Source organism: Zeus faber (assembly GCF_960531495.2).
Source record: "Zeus faber genome assembly, chromosome: 14".
NCBI classification, from domain to species: Eukaryota; Metazoa; Chordata; class Actinopteri; order Zeiformes; family Zeidae; genus Zeus; species Zeus faber.
The window spans coordinates 31639463-31645462 of NC_137200.1; the positions used below are offsets into that span (position 1 = coordinate 31639463).

Consider the following 6000-nt stretch of genomic DNA (forward strand, 5'->3'; position numbering starts at 1 on the left):
TACACACACACACACACACACACACACACACACACACATACACACACACATACACACACACACACACACACACACATACACACACACACACACACACACACACACAGTCACACACACACACACAGTCACACACACACACATACATACACACACACACACACACACACACACACACACACACACACATACACACACACACACACACACAGTCACACACACACACACACACACACACACACACACACACACACACACACACATACACACACACACACACACACACACACACATACATACACACACACACACACACACACACATACACACACACACACACACACACACACACACATACATACACACACACACACACACACACACACATACATACACACACACACACACACACACACACACACATACATACACACACACACACACACACACACACACATACATACACACACACACACACACACACACACACACACACACATACATACACACACACACACACACACACACACACACAGTCACTCACACACACACATACACACACACACACAGTCACACACACAGACACACACACACACAGACACACACACACACAGACACACACACACACAGACACACTGACACACGAACACACGCACACACACACACGCAGACACACACACACACACACACACACACACTAAGGATCAATGAGTAGATGGATGCATTATTCATAACATTAATTCAGAAGCTGCTTTTCTGCTTTTGTGAGTTTTCTGGCAGGATTATGAGCATTCTTTTAAAAAATGATGAAGTTCCCTGGCGGACAGAGAGGGGGGATGTCAGGAAACAGAAGAGGTGCAGTTGATGGCACAATCTCTACCCATTCTCCTGCCGCGTGTGTGAGTGTGTTTATATTTTCATACTTGTGAGGACCTGTGTTAGCTTTTAACCTTTTCAGTGAGGATATTTTTGGGAAATGAGGACACTTTAGAAGTGAGGACATTCTAACACACACACACACACACTGTGTGAGTGTGTGTGTGTGGTGTGTGTGAGTGTGTGTGTGTGTGTGTGTGTGTGTGTGTGTGTGTGTGTGTGTGTGTGTCTGTGCTTGGTATACTAACCTGTGTTCGTACCTTTTGAGTAAGGACATTTCTCCACTGTCATCTCTCTATCAGTGGATTTCCAGCTCTTTCACAGATTATGAAGCAAACATGTAATGAACAATATTATATTATAAATAAAATAGAAATAAAAATAAGAAATCAAATTTAATATAATATTATATAATAATATACTAATAATATAGATATTTTGATCTGTGATGAGATATTGTCCTGGAGTTTGGTGATGATGTAGTGATATGTCTTTAAAGCTGCATTATAGTAAAGTAATGACATTTTCTGAACTTCACAGACTGTTCCGGCTGTTTTAATCTAGAGTTATAATATCCGCATTACGAGTGATTGTTTTTCAAATATTTTTGTGTGTGGATGTGGATGACTAATCATCCACAAAATATTGTCACATAATCCAAACCTAGTATTTGTTTAAAATATTGGAATATAATATTTGATTTTGTCAACATCCTAATTTATAAATTGTTATCTTATTCTACATGAAGAAAAAAATATATATATATGTATATATATAAATCCCATTTTCTAATCATATTCTATAAGTAGGATGAAAGAATATGTAGAAAATGACTAAAATCAAACATGTTTAATTGATTCAGGCTTCTCGCTGACTGCTTTTGGGTCGTCCGTACGTCTGGTCCTTGCGACGTGTCGTCCATCTCCGTCTCATAACTCGTGCAGCGCTGGGATCCGGGCGGCCGCAATGTAATTGGAAAGCGGTCGACCCGTCTTTGCCATGTCTCTTTATTGCCGGAGGCGGCTGGAGATTTCCAGCGACGGGTTCCTGCGTCGGGGGCCGTTAGTGCCGCTCAACGAGCCGAGGACGGAGCCGCTGACGGAGGAGAAACCAATAACAGAGGCTTTATGAGCAGGCCTGTCAGGAGGCGCATGCAGACTGTGGATGTCGTCCAACTAAAGCTTGTGCTGAGGCCGTTCCCCTGTTGGGTTCCATGGAACGAGTGATGAGAAGTTTGTCTCATTTCTGAGATTAGTCTCTTTACTAGCGGCCGAGTAAAAAGATTTGTTCAATTAATCCCACTCTTCGCTTGTTGGATTCAGTCAGCGTAACAAGTCAAAAGAGTCAATTCGGCTCGGAGTCGCGAATGGAATTCCTTCACAAGAATAATTTAATTCTGCACAAATTATTTATTGAGGAAGGATGCTATACGCCATATATTCAGTATGAGTTTAGCCAAATGCCTTCACCCTTTTTCACATGAATTAAATTCTCAGTAAATGTTTTTTGTTTGGCCCCTTCGGGGCTTGACTCATGGATCCAGTTGGAGCAGCGGAGTCATGAGCGAACAACCCTTTCTGCAGTGACTCTAGACTCCTCAGTCATTGAAGAAATCATTCAAAATGCAGCAACAGATGGAAGAGGGTGAGTCAAGGAGACCTGCCAGGAGTCCCAGTAACACTGCAGCCCGAGCTCTGTGTTGCGAGTCTGCGCAGATGGACGTGGTTGTTGTTTTGTGACGTGAATGGAGACAGAAAACAGGATGAAGAATGAAGAGCAGAGAGGAGAACAAGTCAACACCTTCAGCTACTCCTCTTTTTGCTCCATCTCTTTTACATTTTTTCAATTTCATTTTGTTGGAATGATTTGGACGTGAAACGCTTTCACGTGGCTGTTCAAGCTGGGGATTAATAATGAATCTCAACGGGTTCAGGAAGCGTCTCCTAAAGGGCTGACGGTGCTGGGAAGCAATTTAGTGTCAAATTAACGTCAAGAGACCTGACGAGAGCTTGGACAATAAAACCACCCAGGCAGGCCCTCAGTCTCAAGTCTTAATGATTATCACTTTGTTTCATTAGGGGACAGAAAATCTCTCCCTCTCTCTCTCTCTCTCTTTCTCTCTCTCTATCTCTCCCTCTCTCCCTCTCTCTCTCCATCTCTCTCTGTCTCTCTCCATCTCTCTCTGTCTCTCTCTCTCTCTCTCTCACAAAATGTTGGGAGTTGATTAATTGAAATAGGCGGTAATTGAAATGTTGGTTGTTTGGCTTTAAAAATAGCTTCTTAATAAAGGCTATAAGAGGCCTTTATTATTCTCGGGTTCTGTTTAAATGGCACATTGCAAATGTCATGTGAATAGGTCCATTAATGCGAGCAGATAATTGGGGATCTGAAAAAGCACCAGAGCACACCAACAGATTATTTTTACCACTTGGAGACGAGGGACGGAGAAACGGGTGGCGGCCGTTTGCAAAAGGCTTCTAAATAAGTGTTTGTTTTATTGGGGTTGGCAGCCATGTTTACTCTAAATCTCTATGCACATAATCACATTTTATATGGAACGTGTGCGTTTTTGGAGATTAATAAAGAGTGGCTTCTCAACAAACCCCTTTTTTCTCCATCAAGTTCAAGTTCAAGAGGTTATTTGTCACATACATATACATACGGTCATACATATATGCAGTGAAACGTCATGACACCCGGTGATTACGCACAATAAGCTCTGTAAGCTGTAAAAATACTGAAATGTGCGTAATCGACACAAGGTGCTCACGCATCACCTTTAATGTGTTGCAGGGAATGCAAGATGGAGGCAGGATGCATGCTGGGACCCCAGGGGCCAGAAGCCCAGATCAAGCACTGATTCTGTGTGTGTGTGTGTGTGTGTGTGTGTGTGTGTGTGTGTGTGTGTGTGTGTGTGTGTGTGTGTGTGTGTGTGTGTGTGTGTGTGTGTGTGTGTGTGCTTCAGACATTCCTATGCATACATGAATATCATTTTGGGAGAGCGAGCAGAGAACAAAAGCTCACAGAACTTTGTGTCTTTTCCAGATACGAGGGTCTTCCTTCCAGGAGTTCGTCTCCTCCATCTTGTTGTCAGCCTCCAGGCAGCACAAGCCGCTCGATACCAGATGACCTTTCTGTTATCCCCATGGTCTTTGTTGTTCCCTTAAGGCCTTTAAAGTCCTTACATGTCCTCAAGACCTGGACCTTCACCCTGATGGTAGATGTCCAAGTGGTGAATTCAGGGATGTGTTTGAAGACACATGATGGAGGTTCTTTCTTGATTTGGTGCTCCTCCTGCAGCTCCTTGATGGCGACTCTCTCTCTATGTTTTCTGTATTTGTTTTGAAGGTAACATCACTTCTTCATTTCAGCCGTGCTGTCAGCAGGCTGGGCAGGACACCCGCCTGGTTGTGCCTTTGCATCTAAGACGGAGTTAATCCACCAGTGGAGCTCAAATCTTCAACCTTCAACCAACATTTGTGTTCCACTCGCCCACCAGCGATCCCTCTCTTTGCAGAAGGATGTCACCATGTTGTGATAAACACCTAATCACCATTACTCCTCCGAGAGGGATGACTATGGTTGAGACAAATAAACGCAAAAACAGACGACAACATGTACTTGGGAAAACATCATTATGTCGACGAAAATTGGAACAGCAATCACGGCGTGGCCTCTTCCTGTCATAGTTATTACAATACAAGAGAGAAAGGAGAAAGATGTAATCAGGAGGGTGTGTCAGGCAGATGCTGGCAGTGTGTGTGTGCAGGTGTGTGCAGGTGTGTGCAGGTCTGTGTGGTGTGTCCACCTGTGTGTGCACAGGATTGGTCCCAATTAGTTCTGGTATAATATCACACTTTGTTTACCACTACTCTTTGTAATTGCCGCAGCATGTCCAGAGTGTGACGTTGGCGACAGCGTGTTTCTAGTCTCTTATGTTAACTTGGGTGTAGCCAATAGAGCTGATTAGAGGAAGTGCAAAAGATTCAAAAATCCTGAAAAAATAAATTACATTACATTGATCAGACGCTTTTATCCAAAGCGACTTACAATTATTCAAACACCGACGGACGCAGCCATCGGGAGCAATTAGGGGTTAAGTGTCTTGCTCAAGGACACTACAGCATGCTAGCAGGAGGAGCCTGGGATCCAACCAGCAACCTTTAGATGACTAGATGACCAGCTCTACCTCCTGAGCTACCATCCCCCCAAAAAAATGTCTCTAACATATCAAGAGCGTCTGACTGTGTTTTGATGTTTTTAGGGCCTAAACGTTTGCCCCATTGGACTGCAAGCACAGTGGGAAGCTGCGGCCGTGCTACGTTTCTCAATAGTAAAGCGTTCAGAGAGGTTGTTGCTGTGAGCCGCAAGACTTTGGCTGGGTGTATATAGCTTTCGGAGAGTGGAGTGAATTTGACTCCTGACCAACCACGAAGAAAACAAGGTCACATGTGACCAGAGGCCGTAGTGACGGTACCAGACGCTGGGATTCAAAGTAGGGTGACCTTTCACAATGACATTTGAATCTCAAATTCAATCAGATCAACCTATTAATTCAGCTTTGTAATGAATGTAACATTTAATGTGCCTTGAAAGAGCCCTTCCATTGACGAGGTCATTAACACTCATGGGCAAGGTGCCTTTGTGCAAGGCACTAACGTGCAGCCACTCCCAGGGCGGCTCTCTGACCTTGGGAGTGTGAACGTGTCGAATCACGGCTTCAGTTCTGATCACCACCGAATGCTTTTCACTTACATGGTGTTGATGTTCTGTGCAGGTCTTTTGTGTGTGTGTGTGTGTGTGCGCGCGCGTGTGTGTGATGGTTGACAGGCAATTGAAAGTGCTTCTTCTCCATCTGTCGTCGGCTTTTGTTCTGTCTTGGTGGTTGATCCAAGACCCAGTTGAGCTGTAGCTGTAGAAATCTTGTAATTCAGATTCAATTTGGCAAATAAACAGGCATGTATATCATTTCAGGCGGGATGGCAAATTTCAGTCATTATTTGACATAAGTTTTTGTACTAAGGCGTCGATATGAGACCGTGTAGTTCCATCTGCATAACAGATCTTTTTTTAACTTTGCAGTTATAAAAGTGCACGTGGTAAAGATGTCTGTCAGAAACCCAATTT

The 6000-nt window shown here is 43.7% G+C and overlaps 1 protein-coding gene across 1 annotated transcript in view; it reads left to right on the forward strand.

The window, feature by feature from the left end:
• The window catches only part of lhfpl7 (LHFPL tetraspan subfamily member 7), a gene marked incomplete at both ends in the record, with an annotated part of 97305 nt that overhangs the window by 23551 nt on the left and 67754 nt on the right, over positions 1-6000 (forward strand). The gene's annotated exons all lie outside the window — the stretch shown is intronic.